Source organism: Ambystoma mexicanum, chromosome 5p (assembly GCF_040938575.1).
Source record: "Ambystoma mexicanum isolate Mex_15411 chromosome 5p, UKY_AmexF1_1, whole genome shotgun sequence".
Lineage (NCBI taxonomy): Eukaryota > Metazoa > Chordata > Amphibia > Caudata > Ambystomatidae > Ambystoma > Ambystoma mexicanum.
This window is the reverse complement of record NC_090930.1, coordinates 651,173,661-651,187,734: the sequence shown is the minus strand read 5'-3', so window position 1 is coordinate 651,187,734 and position 14,074 is coordinate 651,173,661. Positions and strand designations below refer to the sequence as shown.

Genomic DNA, 14,074 nt, shown 5'->3' with positions numbered 1-14,074 from the left:
ACTCTAAGCTCGCTGTCTGGCTTAGTAACATTAACTACTAGCGTGGACTGCCATGACTAGGCAAAACTTCCTACCTTGACTCTGCTCTCAATCCAACTGTTCATAGAAATGGTTGCAGCTGCGCATGACTGTGCGCGGCTAAGTAGCCTCGTCACCAAGGAGATACCGGCGCCGCCTGTCGTCCATGGTTGGACAAGACTGACGTGCCTCCGGCCCCACCTCCTCGCGTGAGCGGGATGATGTGTTTCCTAGGTAACGTATCGTCATCGCATCGCGGGGTTACTTTCAATTCGTAAAAAACATTTACAACTGGGTACAAAGTTCCACATATGCATTTTCATCATCAGATCTACATTGGGCAGTATGAGAGTTATACTTTTTTCGACCCAGTGAGCTCCATTTAAGCAAAAGAAAATTTTTGGAACAGTACCGAATTTGAGAACTACATGAAAATATAATACTCTTCGTGGTGCCCACCTATTCCTCATTCTGTACTTTCTTGCTCGACACAAAGAAGGTGGAGGCGCACACAGACCTATCATTGAAAATATTCAAGATAATACTAACAAAATCGATATAACGAGACTGGACCGCTATGTCTTTTGCAGATATCGAAGCACTAACAAATAACAAAGCAGACACATTGGGTTTCTCGGCCGATGAGGCCAATAAAATTCTAGGTCTGGTTACCGATTCCTCCTTTGGCACTAGCTCGAATGCCGGACAGGATCTGGCGAGAAAAATCAAACAATTAGAATATTTAATTAGACAAGAGATTAATCGTAAACCTCATGCCATCACCCTAGGCAGATTTTACAAAAAACAGAGGATACCACGTGGGTTACGGATGCAACTACATTCCACGTTATGTAAAGAGAGCAAAGAATTCGTAAAAAAATGGGAAGCAATTTTGAATAAATGCTCACTCGACTTGATTCTACTTACTATACAAGAATTGGCAAACAACTTGACGACACTACGTGGGGAAATTGAGGAAATCGAAAAAGAATTGGTGAAAACTCTAATCCAGGAAGAAGTTCAAACAATTTTGGATGATATTAACAAAAAACTTTCAGAATATAAATCAGAATTGGAAAACAAGAAAGTGAGGAAGTTCCGCAGGGACACATATGACTACTTAAACAGGGAAGTGTATACCTGGATGGAAAAATATGAATCACCAGTAGGTAAACCTAAACCAAAAGCCAGGCCTGGTAACAATAGCGAAACATCTAGCTCTGGAACTGAGAGTAATCCAGCACAACCAGAAGAAGAGGAAGAAGAACAGACGACAGGGATTGCAAGTCCTTCACGAAGACCAACAACATCCGTAGGAGAAGGATCCTCTTTTAGGAAAACGCCCGAAAGAAAGAAGAGAACCCGGAGGGGGAAAAGGAAAACCAAGAGAAGGACCAGAAACACGACAGAAACAGAGAAAAATGTAGTATTGAATCTTTCATCTAGATCACTGACCGAACAAGAAGTCAAAACCTTACACAAAGGACTGAGCTTTGTGCCCACACATAATAGCTCATTGTTCGACACCAGAGTGGAATTGTTTACACTAGTAAGGAAGAGGAAATTAAAAGTGTTCAACAAACTAGACACCGGATGGTGAAGAACGTGAAGAGGAAGAATTGAAAGAGTTCAGAACCAAAAGTGGCTTCATTCCACCAATCAACGTACCCTCCATCAACATTTTCCAAAAGCAAACCATTCGAGATCTAGAGAAAATTAATTTTAAATCCAAAGGACGAATGAATATGAAACCTCACGAATGGGAACTGATAAAAAAACTGTACAGCGATGAAGAACTCACTATACAAAGTGCAGATAAGGGAGGAGCAATTGTACTACTGGACACGAAAGATTATGATATGGAATGCATGAGGCAGTTAGAAGATCAAAGTACATATGCTAGACTCGAAACAGATCAAACTATTGGAATCAAACAAAACTTGGAAGAACTACTTAGTAAGGCAGAAGAATTGAGTTGGATTGATTACCACACGAAAAGATTCTTGATAAACAATTACCCAAAGATATCGCATTTTTACATATTACCGAAAGTGCACAAAAGTCTTATCAACCCGCCAGGGAGACCTATCGTAGCAGGGACCAACAGTATTCTACAACCTTTAGGAGCCTATATTGATTACTTCTTATAACCTCTAATACAGAAAACTTGTACGTACGTCAAAGATACAACACACTTCTTGAAATATCTGAATGAGGCAACATATAGAGAAACAGACATACTGTTTACAATAGACGTGAAAAGTTTGTACACCTCAATTCCATACGGTCTGGAAGAGCTGCGGTGGAATGGCTATTGTTACAAGAAGGAGATAGCCCAGTTCAGAAAGAATTCATTATGGCCCTGTTGGAGTTCATCAGTGCAAATTCATATTTTCAATATAAAGGTATGTTCTTCTTACAAACAGCCGGAACGTCTATGGGTGCAACAATGGCACCGGCCTACGCTAATGCGTTCATGCACAAATTTGAGGTAGACCATGTGCTGAAAGAGGCAAGATGGAAAAGCAAGATCGATCTATGGATTAGATACATAGACAATATCGTTGGGATCTGGCATGACACAGAGGACGAGTTGAAAAGATTTTTGGAGTATTTTAACAATATTGATGAACGTATCCATTTCACATCTGAAAGTTCAAGGGAAACCATACACTTCCTAGATGTTAAGGTTACTAAGGAACAAACTGGCTACAGAACCGGTATATATCAAAAACCTACAGACAGGAACAATATCCTACACAAGTTAAGTTTTCATCAGCCAAGTCTAATCAAGAATTTACCCTACAGCCAAATGCTGAGAGTTAAAAGGATAGTAAGTGATCCAGGGGACTATGAGGAAGCAATTAACATGATGGGAAATACATTTTTGACTCGAGGATACGATGGATCAGAAATCGAGGAAGCGAAAGAAAGACTGAAGGATAAAAGAAGAGAAGTTTTACTTCAACCTAAATTGAAACAGAATGAAGCATAACTTAAAAAAAAAAAGAAAAATTCTCAATTGCAACTTAGTTTTCCATCTTATTAATTATATAATCCTAAAATTCTAGGAAAACATGCACAGTGCTTCTGAAGCTGAATGGAAAGAAACAATTCCTTTTATCAGTGTGCAGTTTATTTTTTTGAAAGGCTACAGAGAAATTCATTCTGTTTCAGAGGTGGCTTGCATCCATGTAGATAAAAATCACAAAAAGCCTTCTGGTTTCTGTCAGGTAACCTGACCTTTGCACTGCCCTCTGCTCTAAACCGTCAAGTAACCTGACCTTTGCACTGCCCTCTGCTCTAAACCGCTGTGTAAATGTAGCCAGGAAAATAATAAAGCTGGCGTATTTACAAGATTTTCATGTGTAAAAAGGCCTAGTACTCGCCTTATCTGGAGCCCTGGGTGTGGTCGAGTGCTTCGGATTAGCACATTTTCGAAAGTCTGATCATTTCATTGTCAATTATCAAACGGAGGGGAATACTTTGTATCAGAGTGGTCACGTGTGTCAAACACGTTTTCGAAGGTCTCCGAACATTGAACCATTCAATTAAAGTGAAACAAACAATAATTGAACTACAGATGAAATAAAAATGAACCATAAACAAGATGTATAATTATTGAACACCTAAATGAATTAAAACATTGCTACCAAACAGAATTAAAAACTTTGGAACCCAACAGAGGAAAGAACCTTTTAATCCAAGGAAATCATTATGTTGAAGCACTAAAATGAATAGTCCAAGCAGACCATTATATGTTGAGGTGCTACAAAGGAATAGAACTCTAAACAAACCACAGTGTGTTGAAATCTAATGTGACTTTAAAGAACATGCAAACAAAAGATACTGAAGCCTGGTTAACAGTGCCATTTTCAACCTTGTTGAAAGCTGCAAAGTATATGAACAAATATTTGTAAACAACATTAACTGAATTGTGGAGACAAGGATATTTTGTGTTTTCCTTGAACTGTGATTTGGGACTTGGGGAAGGAAACCCCGAGACCTGAATAAGACTATTGCATCCTAAATCCAAGAAATGTAATTCTGGGACTTTTCTTTGTGGAACTGTTTTATACTTGGGGAAGGGAGCTGAAAGGAAGCTGTGAGCTGGAAGAAGCTCATATCGTTGTTAAAAACTGTTTTCTTTTGGTTGCTAACCTCCCTACACATTGTATAGATATAGTTGTGAGGGCAAGTATAGGGTTTGGACACAGACAGATTCCTAAATTGAACCCTTTGACTCAGACCTTCCTTAGTTTTATTTAGGAAGAGAAAATGCACCTTAGCAAAGCGCAAGGCCTTTTTCCAGCCTGACATTTAAGTTAATAAAATTATTTGTTTTGGATTTGGAATCTGTTGTTTTTGTCCTTCTTCATGATGCCTTTACAGCACAGAGAACAGGCAAATAGTCAAAGGTCAGGATAAAGGTGTAATTATGAAGTTTGATGTTTAATTCAAGATAACTCCATTATATTCCCTTTAAAATGTATCAATGTTTGGCCCCTTGCATCTTCAAACAATACAGTGATTGACAATCTATTCAACACGTTGTTTTGTTTTTGCTAGGAATGTGTTGGGTTCACTACGCTACCCTGTATGTAAATTCACCAAATTGTCTGTATTGTACAAGAGGTCAACCTTTGCTCCCAACACTATAAAAATTGTCCGTGTGTTCTGTTACAAAACCGGAGCCGCCCTGACCAATTGTCTATATTTACTTGGGAGTTTGCCATCAAATTATAGTAGCAAGTTTCCATTTATTGTGAAAATTGGATAACCATAACAAATAAGAACAAATCTTCCCTGAGCTCCCTATCCAGGCTGTGTTTAGTGGCCTAAGAAAGGACCTTCTCTACTTTATCAAACGGAGGGGCGCAGCTAGTGTGTCCAAGGCTGTTTTTGGTGACACATTTATAAATTGTTCTCTAAAACTAGGAACATACACGTTCTTACTATGCCAAAAACTACAAGGTATGGTATTCATTCTGTATAGGGCGGTAAAATGATCTAAATATCATTCGAAATGATTGATGGGAAAGACCCTCACTAAATATGGTAAGAGCGTGGCTTAGGGCATAAGGCTGCAACCTATACGGGTCGTCTGGCCAGCCCAAACCCACTGCAGAGTGTTTTGAGAGTATGAGGCTAGAAGCCATGTGGAAGGGGAATGTTGAAAGAATGAAGTCTTGTGAATGGAAGCAGCATATGGCAACTATTGTATCCATGTTTTAGAATAATATGTGGGGGTGAAAATATGAAAATATTAAAGTATAATTGAGCAAAAGATTTGAATTCACTCTAGGGCTGGGCCTACATACTTTGTAGGGGTGGCTAGTCATTGAGCAGTAGGGTATGTCAAATAGTTTCCAACTAATGCTCCTGTGGTTTTCATATACAAGGCCAGAGTCCTTTCCTGACAAGTTAAGTAAATAATGTACTTTAGTGCCAATTATAAAATGTGTACTGAACCTGCATTATACAAGTTAAAATTTGCATCTGACAATAAATGAAAGTGCAGAATGCAGAGACAAGAAAGTGCAGACTTTATAATGTAGCTCCCTGTGCATGAAGCCAGGAAGGACTGGATATGCTTTACATGTTGTTATTCCAGGTAATGTATACTATGTTGTACAAAGATGAATTAGTTGAGCAAAATGGATTAGAGTTTTGAGTCCATATCTGGTGTTTTACAAGAATTAAATGGGCACAGATTAGTAGTTTGCTGGCTTGTGTCTCAGATGTGCGGAATTCCAGTCGATCTGGCTTCTTCCATTATTAGGTTAGGGTGTGTAGTAATTTTATAAAACATCGATTACACAACTTCCCTCTAATTCTGTCGCTTAAGGTCATTAATAGGTGGGATTGAAGGGATGTGGTAATTGGTGTCTTGTGGGAGTGTGTTCAGTATGCTAACCTGATGTTTGGGAAGGATACCACGTTTATAGCAGGTTCACTGGTACTTAATCAAATTTGTACTGGTAAGTCAAAGAAACGTTTCTCTCATTACAGAAAGAGACAGCCTTTAATGGCTTTTTAAAAGCTCGTGTATATCGTAATTACTCTTGTTATTTTGCAGGAGTGAGTTCCAAAACTGGAGGAATAGAACTACACTCTTGTGGGGTAGTGGATTCCTAGGGGCAGGGATTGCCCAACTGCCACCTAATGTGGATACTGTGGTGTTCATTGGCTCACAAACACCTCTGAAACGCGGTATGGCTTCCTCCTGGGAATCTTGGAGGAGATGGTTGAAGAGACCCATGATGGGCCAGAGATGGCATGGAATACTCCAGTGAGGCATCAGATAAGTAGTGTGAATGAGGAGTTTGCGATTCCCTCGGTTCACAAACCTGCACTTATCGGGGGATAAAAAGAAATAGAAAAGTTCCCTGCAGGAGCGCAGCTAGGAGACAACCTGGGTGAGCCTTGTGGGGCACTTCCCAGCGCAGGGCCAGCAGCGGGAGGCAGGCTGAAGAACAGAGACACGCAACCTTGCTTCAGTGGGCCAGGTGGAATTCCAGCATGGTTGCAAATGCCACTCAGATCTTTAACGCCTCTCCCTTCAGGGAGACAATCGACCCAATCACAGCAAAAGCCAGTCACCTAAAGTGGAAAAGAACTCTATAATTGGGGCATTAGAGAACAATTACGAATCACCCAATGACAAGGGATCAAAGAGACCCAAATGATGAGGACTTCATGGGAATACGTGACCAGGACCAGGGCCCCCCTTGAGGAGGATACATGTAGGTGTAAAACCTCAGAACTGTTAAGATCTGATCAGAGTAGGTTTTGCAATTTTAGTTGCTCATCCTTTGAAAAGACTTTGTGTTGTAGCTTAGGGTTTCCCCGAAGGAGAGACAGGTACTTGCAAGCATAGGGTATTTTCTTTGTTTACACCAGGAAGAGAAATGGAAACAACCATGTCCATCAGAAATCACTCTTTTTGTGTTCCCTACCTAAATACTGTTGCTTTAGGTCAGTCATTCTTAGTTGTAGCTCCCACCTGTTGGAGCATTAGGTGTTAAATCAAGCTTTACCTGTTAGATTTCTAATAGAAATTGAGTCACAACTCGATGTAACTTGTCTGATTTTATCTTTGTTCTGCTACCACAATGTTCAAACTATTGTTTAGCAATTGCTGGGTTTTGAGGGTGCAATTGGAGATCTTTATCCATAATGAAGTCAAGATGTTGGTATCGTTTGAGAGGCTAGGTAATGGAGTTGGTTTGTCGGAAAAAATAATTTCTATTTTCTCTAGATTGAGGAGAATTTGGCTAGCAGTCACAGAGTCATAATTATTCTTTTTAATGAAGTCAGGGTTGCTAAAAAGCATTACAGTATTCCTGGAGATTTTTGCTATTAGCTGGGTATTTTCACTGTAGTTGTGTGTTGAGAGATTCAGAGAAACGATCAAGGTGGGAAGGGAGATGGAGATTGAAAAGGAGGGGTTACGGCAATGCACTGAGATGGACCCAAAACGTCACTATTTGAAGCTGGATTGGAAAGTTTCCCTAATTATGCACAGCAACATGCTGCACAGCAACATGCTGCACAGGAGAAGACAACATAATCCATTGTAAGGCAACTCTCTAGTCCTGAGGCTGCATTTGTTTTTTAAAGAATCTTATGCTATACCAAATCAAAAGCTTTTGGGAGATCAAGGCCACGGCGCTGTATTGCTCTGCAATAGTTTTTAAGGTCATCCTAAATTCATAGAAGTGCCACTTTGATGCTGTGACCTTGTCTGAAACCTGCTTAGTCAGAGTCAAGTAGCCTGTTCTTTTTAAATAGTTGAGCATTGGCTACCTTGACTGCTAGCTTTGCGAGGAATCTACAGTTGGAGTTGGAGATAGCCAGACATGAATACGAGCAGACTTGTCTGTGCCCACATTCTTTAGCAGATGTTTACAGTAGGCCTCCTGGAATTCTGGGTTACCAAACATGGAAGAAAGGATGTATTTTAATAATTTATCCAGCTGACTAAGTGATTATTGGAAAGTTGTGAAGAATGCTGACAAGTACGATCTGCATGAGACATGCTTGCGAGCTTCAGGCTAATGGGGAAATTGGTATAATACATGATATAAGAGTAAAAACGACATTAATAATGGGTATTTGGTTGAGGTAAGGGAAAGATAACCAATGGTGGGCGGTTGAGGAGCTCTGGCCCGTTTCTCTGTAATTCGTGATACTAGAGTGATTTGTTAGAACAGAAATGATCACAAAGTTCTTGTGAATGAGGGATATTGGTAGGTATGGGGGATGCGTTTCGGAACTCCTCTAAGAATTCAAAGCTCTCTGTAGATACAAGGTAATTTACCAAAGTAAAAACTTTCTTGGTGTTTCTTCAACGCTATTTGTCTATATTTCACAAGAGCTACTTTTATCCTCTAGCCCCCTGCTTATTGATTGAAGTTTCTCAAGTTTGTCCGAAAGCTCAGTAGGTTTGTTGCAAGTTTTTCCTGGGTTTGCTTCATTTTAAAAGGTTGCCTGAATTAAGGGCATTAGACATACATTGATACAATGTTTTATGTCTTGCATTACGGTCACAACATAAATGTGTGACAGCCAGTGTGTACAGGATGACTGAGAGAAAAGCTAACATTAGTAAGGTTGTGGATGTAACTTAAGAGGAAGAAAGGAAAGGCAGCAAAGATGTAAACACTTTTAGGAGGGCCAAAATGCTGCAAAGCATCTGGAAAGTCGTGTGTGTTGTGTGAAGGTGCTGGGGGTATAGAGAGAAGTTGTGAAAGATGGAATGGTAGATTGTAATACAGCAGGCATCTTTATGTTATGCAATGGTAGAGCGAGCAGGAGTGCTAGAATGACAGAGTGGTGAGTGTTAGGGAGAATTTTCATGTATGTGTCAATTCCCTTTAACCTTAGAGACCCCCAGCTCTTTTGCTGGACTCAGGGCTTTTTTATTTTTACTCCTGAGTTAGTGCGACCTTTTACTCACTCACTCATGTGTTTTCCTGACTATGATTTTCTATGTTCCTCACTGTTTCATAGAGTCTGGTAAACTCCATGGGCATCTGCTTTTGCTTGTGACACACAGCAACTTTTGTGCAGTGCCACTGAGAAGTCCCTTGGACTTCTCTTAATGTTTAACTACATTTTCTTGGGTGAACTACTGTTCCCAAGAACAATAAGATGAGCTTGCTCTTACTGACCTTTACTTTATAGGTCCAGCACACTCTCCCCAATGTGGAGTGCTGGTAGGTTACACAGTAATTCCTTTAACCCATTCCTCATGTAACATTTAGTTACACTAACTCACTTGAATGGCTGGTGGCAGTGGTTTATTTTTTACTAGCCAGTGACATGTTTCTGCAGGCTGATACCTCAGCTGCAGTGCTGCACCCAAGGGTGACCATTTTCTCAAAATGGCCCCGTCTTCTTTTTTTCGCCATTTCTTGTTAGTTAGTTTCTTCTGGGCTTTTATTCTGTTGTTTGCATCAGGTTTGAGTCCTTTGTGTGTTTGCCTTTGGCAGGCTTTATCCCTGGAACACGCCCAGGCTCCAGTGTGTCTGGAAAGGCAGGAAGTGAGGGAGGTTCCCAAAACTTCCCTAGCCTTTGCCTCTAGGTGTGCCTGAGTGAAACCAGTTCAATTGGCTGGCAGGCTTTCCTGGCGTGGAGCCACTTTGCTGTGTGATTGACGGCCTAGAGCTCTGAATGGATGGGAACTTGCATAAAAAGCTAGGTCTTTGGGACTAAGAGTAGAGTCGATGACTGGGGGACAACATACAAAGCAGAAGACAAGAGAAGATGCCACCAGCACCCTCCTGGACCTCGAAGTGCCCGGTGAAGCCCTGCAGCTCTGCTGACGCCCGTTTTTGAATCGACAGGGAAGACCCGTAAAGGATGACCTCCTTCCTTAGGCTGGTGGGACCAACTAGGCCCGAGAAAAACTCTATTTTGGTGCAACCCCCGACTTGCTGTGACTTTCCAAGGCTACAGAAGCCCAATACCTGGACTACCTCGACCACTTGTGAGTGCATTGTCTTCCGAAGTCCGAATCTGGTCAGATCTTTGTGGGCATCCGGAGGACCCCCCAGAAGCAAGAAATCTGCGTCCAGAGTCCAGGACCGAGGGATCAAAGACATCTTAGCCAGAGCTTTTTGTTCTTCTTTAGCGCTGGGAAAAAGGCCCCAAAACCACAAAGAGCTGCTGAATCGAAAGAAATTCATTGCTGCAGAGTCCCTCTCTCGAATGCTGCCGCAGGAGCCCGCCAGACGTCCTCCCTTTCATCACCACGACCAAGGAACAGGAAAAAGTTTTTCTTAAAACTATTTTAGTGATTTTATTATAAAAAAAAACACATGCAACCAAAACATGCAGTACATGTTTGACGTTTCAAGGTATACATATATCTTCTGCATCTACTGCTTAGCCCCCCCACCCCAACCTCCCCCCCGGTCCAGCTTACTACACTTTGCCTTTCGCATCTCCTCCTTCCAAAGGGGTTCCTTTTCCTTCATCCTTAACAGAATCCTGGCCACTTTACCAGTCCTGGGCGGGCCCATATAGTGTGGCCACTAGATGTCTCCAGGCTATCAGGGTGTCTGCTTCCTCCTCCCCTCCTCTGTTCCCCGCTTCTTGCCACACTGCCGTTTCAGCTTGCCCATTTCTGGAGGTCTCGCCACCATACTTCTATCCTGGGTCTGTTGCATGCCTTCCATCCCATGGCTATCCTCTGCTTCACAAGTATGTACTGACATGTTTTAATTGACGTGGCCTGGGGAATCCACCTACCAGACATGCCCATACTGATTCCACCTCTGTTTTGATCCCTTTTTCCTCTAACCGGTGAGCTATTTCTTCCCAGAATTTCCCAATTTCGGGGCATGCCCAGAACATATGCGTCATCCCCACATTCTCTTCCTGGCATTTGGGGCATTCCTGTCGTTCTGCGTTTTTAATTTTCGCTATCCTTTGAGGTGTCATATATGACCTATGGGTTATGTATAATTGTATTTGCTGTAGTCTAGCATTCCTAGATACCTTCTTGTAATACCCTTGGACCCGTTCCCACATCCCGTCACTCATAGGTATCCCAGCTTCTTCTTCCCAGTCAATTCTCAATTGCTCCATTTTCTTCCCCACTTTGGATATCAATAGCTCGTATATTCTGGAAATCTCATGCCCTCCTTCTGCTATATCATAAATTGTATCCATGGGGGCATCTGGTTGCTCTTCTAGTGTTATTTCCGACCACGTATCTCTGATCCGACGTACCATTCTTTTATATGTTATGTATTGCCCTTCGTGTGACCCTGTTTCCTCTACTAGCATCCCAAACTCCTTTATCTCTTCTTCGTGCCATATATCTCCCATTGTTACGATTCCCACCGGTTCCCAGTGCCTCCGTATCAATTCCCTTAATTGCCCTTCCCCTCCAGTCAATGCAACCAACGGCACTTGTGGTGAGCACGGGGCTGGGTTCTCCAGTATCTTGCAAGCTCTGCACCACACCTCCCATCCCAGCACCAACATCTTTGAGCGCCCTTTCATCTCTGATTTGGGCAGCCATATCATTTCTTTCAGGAAGTACGGGGCAGACTGTAGTCTCAGCAAACTCCATTCTGAGGTTGGGTCCTCTGATAAACATTTGGCCACATATTGTAATTGAATAGCTAAGTAGTAAACCTCGTAGTTAGACAGTTTTATTCCCCCTTTATCATACGTGTTCTGCAGCTTCCAAAGGGCGATTCTATTCCTGCTCCCATGCCATAGGAATTCCCTACATATGATCTGTAGTCTGCTAAAAAATCTCTTCGGTATCAGGTATGGTATGTTCCCAAAAAAAATGTAATAATCTCGGTAGTACCACCATCTTCAGCAGTGACCCCCTTCCCATCATTGCCAAGGGGAGATTAGTCCAAAACCTCATGCTATTTTCGATATTCCTCACTGCTTTCTCTGTGTTGTACCAGTGTTCTGCCTCAACCGTGTGGTAAATGTCTATCCCTAGGTATCTGAACGTGTCTGTTTGCCATGGTATTTGCAGGACTGTTAGATTGCCCAATGGGACTCCTACATAACTTCCCAGCGGGAATATACCTGATTTTCTGGGGTTCACCGCTATGCCAGATAGCAGTGCAAATTGCTCCATCACTTCCAGGATATACTGAAGGTTTTCTTCAGGGTATCGTAAGTACAACAGCATGTCTTCTGCATATAGCGAGACCAGATGTGGTTCTCCTTTAATGCCGATCCCTATTACTTCTTACTGTTGTCTCAGGTATATTGCCAGGGGATCCAGTGCTAAAATGTATAGCATCGGTGACCACAGGCATCCTTGCCTAGTACCCCTTCGCAGTTGCCACCTTTCCGAAATGACTACCCCCATCCTGACCCTGGCTAGCGGTGCACTATACAGTAGTTTGACCCACCTAAGGTACCCCGGCCCTATCCCATAGCCAGTCAGGGCTGCGGTTAACCACCGCCATCTGAGTCAAAAGCTTTTATTTCATCCAGCGATACTATTGCCATCTCACTTGGGTCCCCCATTGTGTGTTCCGTAACTCGATGGAGTCGTTTCAGGTTGTCGGATATATGTCTACTTGGGATATATCCAGTTTGGTCAGGGTGTACTGGTTAATTAATAATCTGTTTCATTCTGTTTGTTAATACTGCTGTGAGCATTTTGCTATCTTGGTTCAGCATGGATAGCGGTCTGAACAATACGCATTCCTTGCTTGGTTTATTGGGTTTGGGGAGCGGGATGATAATCGTCTCCCTCAGGGATTCCGGCAGCCGTCCTATTTCAAATGCCTCATTAAGCATCGCTAGCAGTGGGGGGAGCATCTCTTTCTTATACATCATGTAAAATTCACTAGGGAGCCCATCAGCCCCTGGAGTTTTGCTCGTGGGAAGTTGCATTACTACTTCCTCTAGTTCTTCTAAAGTGATTTGGGCGTCTAGGTCCTCCCGCTCCTCAGCATTTATTCGTGGCAAGCCTATGTCCTCCAGTGTGTCCCTTATCTCCCCGCTGTCCCTACCCCCTTCGTCCCCATACAATCGTTGGTAGTTTTCAAGGAACTCTCGGTTTACGACCTCTTGGGTGTCCACTGTTTGCCCGTCCTCCCCCGTTATTACTCTGATCGCGGTTCTAGGAGTCTCACATTTGTACAACCATGCTAGCATCCTCCCTGGCTTATCTCCATCCACATGTTGCCTCTACATATTTTTTATAGTTCAGGTTACATAATCTTCCCCAATGACCTGCGCATTTCTGTTGCAGTTGGCTTATAGTTTCAGCCTCCTCCTTCGTACTACTTCCTCTACTCAGAACTGTTTCCAGCTTAGCTTCTGCCATCTGCAATTCCCTTACTATGCCTCCTTGCAGCCCTTTGGACTTGGCTATCCCTCTTACCACCACTTTAAAGGCTTCCCATAATGTGCCAGCTGACTCCACGCTCCCTTTATTGGTCTCAAAGTAACTTATAATTTCTTCTCTTAGGTCCTCTTTGAACATCATGTCCTTCAGTGCCTCGGCTCTCAGTCGCCACGGCGGAATCCTAGCCCTTGGAGGATGGTACTGCCATTTTAGGATTAAAGGCGAGTGGTCCGACAGGACCCTTGCTTTGTATTCTGTCTGTACCATTTCCACCATCATCTCCTGCGCGGCAAACATGTAATCTAGTCTTGTGTGCAAATTCTGTGGGGCAGAGTAATGCAAATATTGCCTCTTGTGGGTGCTGCGCCCTCCAGATGTCCTCTAGCCCAAAGTCTGTCAATAGAGTCTGCAGGGCTCTGGCAGCCGGGGCAGGCTTATCTTGTTTGTCATCTGACCTATCCACCCTCGGGTTTAATGTGCAGTTAAAATCCCCGCCCCATATTATCGCCCCTCCCAGGTGCGGGCTCACTTTATTGTATAGGGTCTTGAAGTATGCCGTTGTGTCCTGATTCGGGGCATATGTTTATAACGCATATTTCTTTATTTTCCACAAGCCCCCGTATTACCACCATCCTTCCGTCTTCCTCAACCTTGGACTGTATTAGCTGAAACGGCACGTGTGGTGCTACCCAAGTAATCACGGCTCTGGCA

General features: G+C 42.7%; 1 protein-coding gene across 2 annotated transcripts in view; it reads left to right on the top strand.

The window, feature by feature from the left end:
• The window catches only part of TRMT12 (tRNA methyltransferase 12 homolog), an 824,050-nt gene that overhangs the window by 567,065 nt on the left and 242,911 nt on the right, over positions 1-14,074 (top strand). The gene's annotated exons all lie outside the window — the stretch shown is intronic.